The sequence below is a fragment of the Caretta caretta genome, chromosome 9 (genome assembly GCF_965140235.1).
Source record: "Caretta caretta isolate rCarCar2 chromosome 9, rCarCar1.hap1, whole genome shotgun sequence".
Lineage (NCBI taxonomy): Eukaryota > Metazoa > Chordata > Testudines > Cheloniidae > Caretta > Caretta caretta.
In genome coordinates, this window is record NC_134214.1 from 39,656,463 (window position 1) to 39,669,542 (window position 13,080).

The 13,080-nt window shown below is 38.6% G+C and overlaps 1 protein-coding gene across 1 annotated transcript in view; it reads right to left on the reverse strand.

The window, feature by feature from the left end:
- The window catches only part of PXYLP1 (2-phosphoxylose phosphatase 1), a 103,230-nt gene that overhangs the window by 51,560 nt on the left and 38,590 nt on the right, over nucleotides 1-13,080 (reverse strand). The gene's annotated exons all lie outside the window — the stretch shown is intronic.

Consider the following 13,080-nt stretch of genomic DNA (forward strand, 5'->3'; position numbering starts at 1 on the left):
TGGAGTAGTTCTCTTCATGCTATTGGATGCAAACCTCCTTTCCTACCAAAGAGAAATAAATCCATGACTGTCTGATGGCAATGATCAGTACAGCAGCAGGCATTTCAAAGGGAATATTGTTTTCTGAAGTTTTAAATATACACATTAGGCTGCCAGCAGCAATCACTAAAATCCACAAACTGAGTTTTCATTTTGTTCACTGACCTTTGGAGGGTCTATTTCAAGATCAGACTGGATAATATTAGACGTTTACAACATTTTTTAAAATTTCCTTTATTGCTCTTTATTGCTGTATTTGTAGCCTTGGGAGCACAGGAAAGTTTGCTGTTCAAAATGACAAAAGGCAAATTATATTCCCATTTACTGGTTAAATTGCTTTCTGTGCCTTGGTTGAGACAGAAGATGGTGGTTTCCCTCTTCATTTGCATTGACGGACCAAAGGAGGACCAGTCCCTAGAGAGTCTGGGTATAACTTGCCCTGCTAAAAATCTGTTCAACCAGAGCCAAGAACACAGTCCCCAAACCCCACAGGTGTGGGGAAATTTGCAGACAAAAGCCCCTGCTGTTCTGAAAAAAAGGAAAGAGATCACTCTCCTGTGACTGGGAGGATACTCTTGAGAGACTATGGATAAGGACCAAGGAGTCTGAAGAAGTGAGTAGGCTGATTTTGATTTTGTCTTTTCCAGCCTGAGTGACAACCTTAGCCACTGATTTTGCTGCTTTGAAGAGTGTCTCTGCCCTGCACAGGGGCTTCTCTCCCCTTTTGCAGAAGCAGCATTTTGATTGCCACAGCTTCCAAAACAGAACACACACTTATGTCCCTCATGTGAAAGTGTAGCTGTAGGAAGCACGCTTGACGGTTGCCTACTCTTTTTCTTTAACCTTCTGTCACCAAGAGACAAAAGGCAGATTGATATGGCGGCAGCAGACACCTTCCTGCTCTGAGACACAAAATATCTAACTGGAGAAGCAGAATAAGAAGTCCAACAGAGTGGGTAAATCCTGGATACTGACTGGTCATCCTACTCATCAGCGTGAGTGAGTGAGGAGCCCAACAGTGTTTTAAAACTCCTAAAATTCGGACATTAAAACACAGCCACTAAGGTGACATCTTAGAAACTAACAGCTGAAGATGGCCCTCCAGTCAAATTGTTATTAGGGACAATTAACACCTCAGCCATGCCACAGCAGGCCACAAGGAGAGTCCATTCAGAAGCGAAGAGGCGGCAACTATCTTTGTCAGATATCAAGAGGGACAGCTGCAGCAGAGAGTGCAAAATAGGAGGGTGCCAACTGTATTTTGAAGTCACTGGTGTTGCACTCCATCAGTTTTAACCATTTTTCTAAAGGGGGCACAAAGAATGCAGGTTGATACTTTCTCTTTTAATTATTCCAGTTGACAAGTTTTTTTTGATGTTCTGTGAGCCCTGATAATGTTGCCTACCCAGCTCCTTAGAGATGAGATGTGCTTACCGTCTGGGAATATATGTACTATTCCGTCTGGGAATATTACTGGCATGCACACACACACACCCCTATAATTAAGCTTACCTACATGTTTCCATTATTATAAAGTGTCATTTGAGGTCTCTTAAATTTTCTCAATTTTTTAATTTTCTTAAAATTTGGTAGGTGTGCTCTAAACCAAAGAGAAAACCCTCCCTCTCCCCGCCATACTCCCCCCAGTCTAATTTTAAAAAGGTTGAGCTATTTTTAAGCACAGGAGTAAAAGAGTGTAGTTTTTCTGTTAAAGGAAAAATGTCAGTTATTTTCTTAAACAGCCTGAAGACCAAGGAAAGTTGGTGGAAAGTGAAAATCTGGCAGGGATACTAGGTTGTGGAGATTCCCCCTTTATTGATCTGGTCAAAAAAGATCAGATTTGATTTGACAGAGCCAGAGTTGCAGTAGTTAAAAAAAAAAAAAGTTATTTTGTGCATTCACATTAGTTTATGTTAAACAAATCTAGGGCTGTCAAGCGATTAAAAAAATTAATCACAATTAAGAGCACGATTTAAAAAATTAATCGCGATTAATCGCACGGTTAAACAATAATAGAATACCATTTATTTAAATATTTTTGGATGATTTCTACATTTTCAAATATATTGATTTCAATTACAACACAGAATACAAATTGTACGGTGCTCACTTGATATTTATTTTTAATTACAAATATTTGCACTGTAAAAAACAAAATAGCATTTTTCAATTCACCTAATACCATTCAATTCAAAATACAAGTACTGTAGTGCAATCTCTTTATCATGAAAGTTGAACTTACAAATGTAGAATTATGTACACAAAAAAACAAATCAATGTAAAACTTTAGAGCCTAAAAGTCCACTTAGTCCTACTTCTTGTTCAGCCAATCACTCAGACATACAAGTTTGTTTACAAATGCAGGAGATAATGCTGCCCTTTGCTTGTTTACAATGTCACCTGAAAGTGAGAACAGGTGTTCGCATGGCACTGTTGTGGCAGGCATCACAAGATATTTACATGCCAGATGCGCTGAAGATTCAGATGTCCCTTCATGCTTCAACCACCATTCCAGAGGACATCCATCCATGCTAATGACAGGTTCTGCTTGATAACAATCCAAAGCAGTGTGGGTTGGTGCATGTTCATTTTCATCATCTGAGTCAGATGGCACCTGCAGAAGTTTATTTTCTTTTTTGACGGTTTGGGTTCTGTAGTTTCCGCATCAGAGTGTTGCTCTTTTAAGACTTATGAAAGCATGCTCCACACCTCGTCCCTCTCAGATTTTGGAAGGCACTTCAGATTCTTAAATCTTGGATCCAGTGCTGTAGCTATCTTTAGAAATCTCACATTGGTATCTTTGTTGCATTTTGTCAAATCTGCAGTAAAAATGTTCTTAAAACAAACATGTGCTGGGTCATCACCCGAGACTGCTAGAACATGAAATATATGGCAAAATGTTGGTAAAACAGAGCAGGAGACATACAATTCTCCCCCAAGGAGTTCAGTCACAAATTTAATAAATGCATTATTTTTTTAATGAGCATTATCAGCATGGAAGCATGTCCTCTGGAATGGTGGCCGAAGCATGAAGGGGCATATGAATGTTTAGCATATCTGGCACGTAAATACCTTGCAACACTGGCTATAAAAGTGCCATGAGAGTGTTGTTCACTTTCAGGTGACATTGTAAATAAGAAGTGGGCAGCATTATCTCCCGTAAATGTAAAGAAACTTGTTTCTCTTCGTGTGGCTGAACAAGAGGCAGCCTGAGTGGACTCATAGGCTCTAAAGTTTTACATTGTTTTGTTTTTGAGCTCAGTTATGTAACAACAACAAAAATAAATATATATTTGTAAGTTACACCTCCAGGATAAAGAGATCGCACTACAGTACTTGTATGAGGTGAACTGAAAAATACTATTTCTTTTGTTTATTATTTTTACAATGCAAATATTTGTAATAAAAATAATAATATACAATGAGCACTGTACACATTGTATCCTATGTTGTAATTGAAATCAATATATTTGAAAATGTAGAAAATATCCACAAATTTTTAATAAATTTTAATTGGCATTTAATTAACAATGCATTAGAACTGCAATTAATCGCAATTAATTTTTTTATCACAATTAATTTTTTGAGTTAATAGCATGAGTTAACTGTGATTAATCGACAGCCCTAAACAAAACTAATGAGCTCCCAGTATCCCATTCACAAGACATATGGATGCATGTAGAAAGTGAGGAAATTTCCACTGAAATTCTGAGACCTCACCCATTCATTAAACATGCAGTTGCATGATTTAACAAAGTGGAATGGAATTTAAGTTTTCTAAAGAAAGGGACTGTGGAACAGATGCTGCTCAGGTTTCTACTGATAGACTTTAGAGTGTCAAATGAGTTTTTAAAAAAACAAGACTTCCCCCAGGCTATCGTGTCCCCACTTCCCTCCAAAAAAGGGGGGAGGGAAGGTCAGGAGTTCCCTTCCTACCCTGTGCTATTGCTTTTCTTTACAGTTTAGCATTAGCACACATGGAAGCAATCCCACCTTTAACAACACTGTGACACTTCAAACTCCACTTAGATGTTAGTTTTAATACTGCCTTGTCACTATTATTGCCATAACCAGAACAGGGTCATCAGTACGGAACTACAACTGAGGCGGCCTCTAATTTGGAACTTTACTGAATTATGGTACGTGAAATGCAACTTTGAAAGTTAGTAAACACAAAACCAACTTCCTCGATCATGTGGGGCAGACATTTTACCTTCCATTTGCTCCAGACACCCATCTTCTCTGCATGCAGCCACAGCTAGGTTGCTTTCATTATGGCCCTATCTATGTCAGATACTGGGGAAGACACAGATGCTGCATGGCCCATGTAAGAAAAAAAATAGAGCACTGCATGCCACCTGCATGCAGGTGGCATTGCAGTCCCGCTAGCCTCACCATCTCCAACCAAGATTTCTGAGGATTGCTTTACTATTTCCAGATGTGTTATCTGGAAACTTTGCAATAGTTCAATGAAGTAAACAAAATCATACGTGGCTGGCCATTGTGCAGTTGGCACGCAGAGGCAAGGTTCTACACTGATGACATTACTTTTACCAAAGTGCAACAGGGAAGGCATAACAGTGTTATGTTTTGAGACCAAGTTAAATTAAATCTGTTAAACTGTATAATGGAGGCTTGAATTTCATCACAGTACGCCTATATGGCTCCAGAACACTTTTATAGATTTTTTTTTTAATTGGCATAACAGCAAGGATATGTGGCATTGCTTAGAGAACTTTCAGCATTTCTGACTTGTCAAAAATAAAACCACCATACTGGTTGTAAACATTTTCAAATTCTATAGAAGACAAAATGTAATCCTGCCCTTTGAAAGCATTATTAAAATCAATGTATTGTTTGTGCTATGGGTGATCTAGTAACAAGATGTGAACACGATTGCTTACATACAGTAAAACGGACATGTTATTTTCCTACCCGCAGGGGCTTGTTTGAGATCCTTGGATGAAAGGTGGTATGTAGAGTGCAATGTAATCTTGTAAATTGTATAATTTTTACCAGTTTATCTAGAATGCTGTCATAGCACATCAGACTGTGAACTAATTAGGACTGAACCCTAAAGTCTGCCAAACTCAACTCAGGATGAAAGGTATAGAGACTGAATAATGTACTTACTGATGGTAAAATGAAGTACGCTTGACAGATTCTTGACAAAAGAAACTAGTACAAGTTAACTGTAACAAACACCACAAACATGACAGGTTTCTGAGTAACAGCCGTGTTAGTCTGTATTCGCAAAAAGAAAAGGAGTACTTGTGGCACCTTAGAGACTAACCAATTTATTTGAGCATGAGCTTTCGTGAGCTACAGCTCACTTCATCAGATGCATACCGTGGAAACTGCAGCAGACTTTATATATACACAGAGAATATGAAACAATACCTCCTCCCACTCCACTGTCCTGCTGGTAATAGCTTATCTAAAGTGATCATCAGGTGGGCCATTTCCAGCACAAATCCAGGTTTTCTCACCCTCCATCCCCCCACACAAATTCACTCTCCTGCTGGTGCTAGCCCATCCAAAGTGACAACTCTTTACATAATCAAGCCGGGCTTATCTGATGAAGTGAGCTGTGGCTCACGAAAGCTCATGCTCAAATAAATTGGTTAGTCTCTAAGGTGCCACAAGTACTCCTTTTCTTTTTGCGAATACAGACTAACACGGCTGTTCCTCTGAAACCGCTCAAATAAATTGGTTAGTCTCTAAGGTGCCACAAGTACTCCTTTTCTTACCACAAACATGGACACCAATTGCTGTAAGTATCTAGTGTAAGAGAAGAAAACTGGGAAAGAAGCATGGCCTTAAGAACAGAGACATGAAATGTATGTGCTCTGTGTTCTAGTTTTCTTTGTCTTCATCTGTGGCACAGGTGAAAGTGTGCAGCAGTTCCTTGTGCCTGAATTGTTCTTTTTCTTTCAAAAAAAAAAAATCTCAGAAACCTTTTTCATTTCCCTCTGCATTTCCAGAAACAATTTTTCTCTTTTTCTTTCCCTTCAAATTGGTCAAGTGACTGGCGAATTATGATACTAGACATCTTGTTCTTCTGCTTTTCAATGTTTGTAATTCAGCAGTGGCCATTGAAATGAGAGGGTTAACAGGCATATTAATGATAGTTAATCCTTGGAATGTGGTAAAGGTAACATTTTCTGTTCATTTTTTAATTCCAAAGCTTTCTTACAAGAGACAAAATGCTAAGGATATAAACCTACATTTTCTTCCAAAGTATATACTGCTACATAAAATTGGCAGGTTTTCCCTCTTGTGCTTGACCATCTGCTATCCTGAACTAATCTTTCATTTCTTTTATTTTATCCTTGCACTGTTAGCGATACTGAGTAATGCCCTAGCAAAGTGTTCACAAAACCAGTTATTCCAAATTACAGAGCTTAGCTGCGCCTATCTCACAGTTGGTCATAATGGCCACTAGGACATGGATGTTTGCCTCAGACTAGCAAGGAGCACATGCCCAAGAGGACATTGCTGAAAAGTCATCTTACAGCAACACTACAATGGAGAAGTTTACGCTGAGGAAGCACACAATATTAAATGTACAGGTAAGTGTCTTTTGAACTTTGGAGAAGTAGAGCTCAAAAACTCCACCAGACAGGCACCTACGCAGTGACTTGTGCACTGTGGGAGCAGAATTTGCTCCACTGGGACTTTTATACTAACATGTGCACCTACGCTGGCACTGAAGTAGCAGAGAGTGGCACAGAGAAAGTCGACAAAGGTTAGCCTCGCTTGTCTGCTCCAAACAGTGGTGTGCGCATCTGTGCATTGTGAATGCTGGGGGTCCAAAACAACAGTTGGCACACTGAATTCCTCCAAATGAAAATGGGAAGATTTCAAAACACTAATTTTACCCGTGACAGATATAGCAATGTCCTGCCACATCCTTAGGAGACTTTATTGAATGATTTTTTTTTTTTAAAGTAACTTCAGGAAAAGGGATTCCATTAAAACGTAAGTGATCAAAACCTGCCTGAAGGGAAAGCATTAAAATCCACAGAATCAGCATGGAAGCAACTTAAGAAATCTTATTAGTCAGCGAAGATATGCAAACCCTGGAATACAAGAAAGGGTTAGGAAAAACTCCTGCATTATTAAATGACATGATACTTTAGTCTGAATAAATTATTACCTCTTTTCAAAAAATGGAAACCAGCACAACTGAGGATAATGGAACAGAACAGACTGATGGCTAAAATGTAAGATGAAGATTAAGAGGGCTAAGAAGAAACCTGAACAGCTAGCCAAAGAAAAAGGAATTTTAAGTGTATCAGAAATAAAAGCTTGCAGGACCACCTATACATCTACTAAAGCGCCAGGGTTGTAACAAGGGGGCAATTGAGAAGAATAAAGGAAAATTCAGGAAAGATACACGATGACCTATTTACATTCTTCATCACAGAGAATGATTAAGAGATACCTATGCCAGAGCTATTCTTCATTGAAGGGTAAGGCACAGCCAGAGACAAAAAGTTCCAAGCAGAAGACCAATGAACTATTATGAGAAATTAGATTGCAATTAATAACCGGGACTAGATGGTATTCATTTTGAAAGCTCTGAACTAAAATGAAATGGGCAAGACTAATGCATTCTGAATTAATTGTGAGCACTCAGGAAAATGATCAAGCATGACTGAACGGCTCCAACAAAGCATCAGCCTAAAAAACAAGAGGCTGTATTAAAAGGGGGCAGAGTACAACAGAAATGTAAAATGTCACTATGAAAGCTGAAGGTACTTTCTTACCTTGAACACTGTATTTAGTTTTGATCATAGCATCTCAGTAAAATCCAGCATAAAAAGAAGAGTCTAAAAGAAGGCAACAAATAGAGGTCTGGGTGGGGGCAATAGGAGAACTTTCATCCGACAATGATTTAAGAAGCTACAAGGGGCTAGACTCAAGTCTTGGTGCACCATCCCATCAGCAGAAAGCCTGCCAGGAGCAGGATGGTGGAATTAAAGCACCCAAACTCCCCACCACTGAGTGGCACACAAACAGCCAGCACAACCCAAAAAGAGTGGCAGTATTGGCTCCAAAATACCTCCCTCTTGGTAACCCTCAGAGGTGTGGTGGCTCCTATTCAGCCACAGTTCTAACTTAAAAGCTGAACTACCATGGAAATCCCAAGGAAGAATCACAATGCAAACGCTGCACTAAGAGGCATATCTGCCATTGGACTTAAGGGGCCAGGCTGGCTCAAGTTGGTGAAGTTTGCACCTCCCTGAAAGCAGCAAGCTAAATTTAATCCTAGGGCTACATAGTTTGGAAAGAAAGATATGATAAATAGATAGAAATAATAAATCGATGCCAATCAAGCCCTGCCTACTTATTCTTTCCTGTAAACAAAAACAAGATGGGCTTTGGAATGAAAAGGCGATAATTTAAAATGGATATTGGTATGCAAAACCCATGTTTACGCAATACATAAACTCTGGAACCAACTTCCACAAGATATTGAGTCATGTAGCATAGAAGATAAAAAGATATTGGAATCAGAAATGCATCTTTAATTCCCTGAAAAGCAGCATGACTCAGAGCAACAGTCAATCAATGGATGAAAAGGAGTTTTTGTAGGTGGCTGGCTGGTTGAATAACTGCTGAATTACCTATGTTGGTAAGGATATATTAGGAAAGAAAGGACTAACACATTTTCAAAGTGAAGAAATCTAGTTTATACATTCAAAGGTGAGCAGAATTTAAAATCAAGTACATATGCAGAATATAAAATTAATAGTTACATTTCTAAAACAGCTAATTTCAGAGGGTGAAATCCTGCCTCCAATGACGTTAAACTCCCTTCAACTTCAATGGGGAGAGGATTTCACTCAGAGTCTTTTGAACAGACTTGACAGGGTACAACTTCACAGGCAAAGTAATAACCAAACACGCAGGTATTCTACAAAACTCCACTTTGATGCCTTAGTTATTAGAAACAAAACCGAGAATTAGATACCAAGGTTAATTGGACACGGAAAGACTCATAAAGGTGGGAACTCCTAGCAAATATAGTTTGGTTCCAGTTTTATCCAAAACCATTTGCTTGGTTGAATCACAGTAGTTTGAACTTCTTTTACTATTTATCCAAAATTCAAACCAAGAATTAAACTGGAATTAGGGTGCATTTATTAGGGTTCCACCTTTTTTAATTTGGAAGCAGGAATTCGTTTTTTATTTTGATGGAATTATATTAATAAAGATGACTATTACAATTACAAGGCTTAAATATAATTGTTAATTACATGTAACACTTTTTGCACATTCAGTCACCAGATTCAAGCCTGCTTGTATGAGATAGCTATTTGTTACCAACACTCTTGATTTTCCATTCTCATTTCCCTCCTGCTATAATTTGGTCTGAGTGATGTCTTAAGATTTTTAGAAACCTAGCTATTGATTTAGAATTAGTTTTTGCCAAATATTAAGCTTGCACGCTCTTGCTCTCCCCCCCCCCATATATATACATACGCTCATCTTTAATCATGTTTTAACCTGACTCACACAATCTGTGTTTAGAGCTCAGCAAACCATCACAGACGGGGTCAAAACATAGGATTAAACTGAGTTTACAAACAGTTCTGTGGCCCAGAAAATACTTTTTTCACACTTTTCCATATTAACTGACCAAATCCTGTTTAAACCAAGTCAGCCTGAGCTGTGGTAAAGCAGAGTTTTTAAAATGGTTCCTCCAACATACTCAATTGTGGTCTTTGTGGAAAGAAGCAGGAGCTGCCATCCATCCCTATGCATTCATTGTGCCTTTTTCTCTTAAAGACTCAATTTCTTGAAAATGTAACAGATTCTGTCATACACACCTACCTCTGCCTCTGTTTAATGGATAATATATTGTACCATAAACTTTAGGTGGTGTGATTTAAAAACATATAGTATTTTAATATATAAACCACACATGAAGAATCATTACTATTGTTCATTCTCTTGATTCAAAGTACAAAGTTCTGGGTGTTTTGTTTTGTGCTTTATTTTTCTTTGCTATTACGGTACTAAGATGAACAATCAGAGACATTCACTATGCCAAGGTTTAGCTTACTAATTTGTATTAATTTGATAGCAAGTTGAAAGAGAAAAAAATTTCTGTCTTTGTTTTAATTTGATTTTCTTTGGATACAGATGACAACCATAACAAACAAAACAAATGTATTTGCACTACAGAAGATAATTCTAAAGTTAAGCTACATTCAAAGTTGCTATATTCTCAATATAGTTAACCTGGTGAACGTCAAAGTGTGTTTTTGTACTTGATTTCCCTTTCTCACTAAAAGCATAAAGTAATTTTCCTTGAAATTGTCAATTTAAGGAGTTGCATGTTTATTATGCAGCAGCAAGGAATTCTCTTAATTATGGAAGATTTATACTAATTGAAAACCATAAAACTAGTTATCATTTAACAAATTATTCCATTACTGTATGGAATGTTGTTCTGCATCCAATTATTTCAGAGCATTTAAAATGCAACTACTTCACCTTGGAAATAAGAGTCTATTAACAGAACTAAATAGACAACTCTGGGAAGGATGGATGCTGTGGGTTTCAGGGAAGTCAGTTATCTCAACCAAAACAAAGCAATGATACAACTTACATAATACAGTCCCTAAAAACTGTTAACTGTTACCTAAAATTGCTTTTCAGTTTCCTACATAAACCTCCATGGTGTTGATAGAGAAAATTACCAACCTGAAATTCTGCTTCTCTGAAGTAGAACTGCAAGGCTTCAAGAAAGCCTTTACATGGCCAACCAAGTTGTAATAGTGACAAATCAGAAAGCTATTTAGGGATGGTCCTTTGGGTAACTGGCGTTAAATGAAGCAAGAAGTTGGGTGGTCTTTCAAGGGCATTAGTTCACTTAATAGATCTGTGAAGTGTGTCTCTACATTGAACATATGAGGAAGAGGGACCGTGTGAGTATGAAAAGAATATAGGCAGAACAATAAACCCATTAATGTGGGAGTCCAGTGCCTCACTACAGGAGAATCTTGTATGTCTCTTTAGGACCACCCCACATGGCTAAACCAGAAGCAGAAAACAATGCAAAACAGGAAGGCAAAAGTACCAAAGTGGAGTCAAAGGAGGTGCTCCAAAACACAACCAGAATGACTACTGTGCCACACACACAGGCACTGAAGCACCGATGTAAGTGCCCAAGCAGTAACAAAAAAACCCCAATTCTCAATTGCTAAGGCAGGTGCTGATGCACCACAAAAACTAGGTGGGACAATCAAGGCCCACGTTAAACACAAAGAAACAAGCACTCTACCAATACAGCATCAAAGCAGTAAAATGAAGGGGCAGATGCCAAAGCAAAACAGCAAAACAGGTCTGAAGCACTTCCCAGAATGCCAAAGCACCCAAGCAAAAGGGTCTCACAAAATCAGTTTTTTTAAAAAGTACATGGAACCTGCCTAGAAGGATAAAAGAAGTGCCTAAAACAGTCTGGGGAGAAGGGCCAGAGCAGCAACTGGAAAAGGCAGCTCCTGCAGGGAGTTGCTTGCTGATTACAGAAGAAAAGCGTTTAGGCTCAGCATGTGGTTCCCGGCCACCAGCAAGAATAGCTAGAGCACTCTCCACCAATCACCCCAGAGGCATCATGAGAAGGGGGGCACACAGAGTCATGTGCCCCCGCCCTGCACTTTCTGTCTTCCATTTAGCACAGATGTTCTAACTCGGGGGCATGGCCCGGCGCACCCCACAATTTGATGGGAGCCACTCAGGCCCGTGGCAGCCATAAGGCAGACAAAAACAGTATACAAAGAGGCAAAAAAGGATATCATGGCTATTTAGAAGCATAATGTTATATAGAAATAAATATATAATCACTATTTACATGTGTAACATTACTGTACTCAGATATATTTGCAACAGAGCAACAGCTCACATTTACCAATAAACTTTAATTGTCAAAAGCTGCATACTGTTTGAGATTTAGCCTACCACATAATAATTCAGGGTTGTAAGATCTGCTAGTTGAAAATATGCTGTGGTATCTGGCAGTCAGAGACAATTAGCTCAAGTAGAATTTTGTTTTAAGCAGCACTTACTTTTCTATACTATTTAAATATGTAAAGCATACATCAATTCAGAGGCACCATCTGTTCAAGGAAACCTTGCTTTATAGCTGAGCTGATTTGAGTTTAATGTTGTACTGTTTGTCAGTAGATCAGCCAACTGAAACTGAGAACATATCTGGTTCCTAATCCTTTACTTCAAACACTAGACCACACAATCAATAAAGTAAATTATTTAAAAAATGTCCAGAACTCCCTCTGAAACTAGTCTTTTAAAAAGTTTTATATTATATACTTAAGCAAAATACTACAGAAAAATGCTGTAAATACTCTGTGCACTTACTAGAAAAAGTAAATAAAAGAAAAATATATATCAAGGGGAGGAAAATAGAAAGAGGAGTTATGGACATAAATAGATGCCCATTACTTGAAAACATTACTCAGGATATTTACTAGTTGTACAAATTGGGGGCCTGTCCACCTGCTGCAATTCACTTCAGAGCCATCATGCATTTCAGCAGTTGAAGTCCTAAGCACTAATTTAGCTGAAGTTGCTAGGGCAGGGATTGAAAGTAGAGTCTGAAGCTTTGCCCCCAATTTCACAATCCACGTGAAGCAGACAAATCAGGAGCCCATCTCCTCCCACTCTACTGTGAATATAAGAATGGCCACACTGGATCAGACTAATGGTCCATCAAGCCCAGTATCCTGTCTTTCAACAGTGGCCACTGCCAGGTACTTCAGAGGGAATGAACAGAACAGGCAATCATCGAGTGATCCATCCTCTGTTGTCCACTCTCAGCTTCTGGCAAACAGAGGCTAGGGACACAGATGGGATTGCATTCCTGACCATCCTGGCTAATACCATTAATAGGCCTATCCTCCTTGAACTTATCTAGTTCTTTTTTGAACCCCATTATAATTTTGACCTTCACAACATCTCTTGGAAACAAGTTCCACAGGTTGACTGTGCACTGTGTGAAGAAGCACTTTA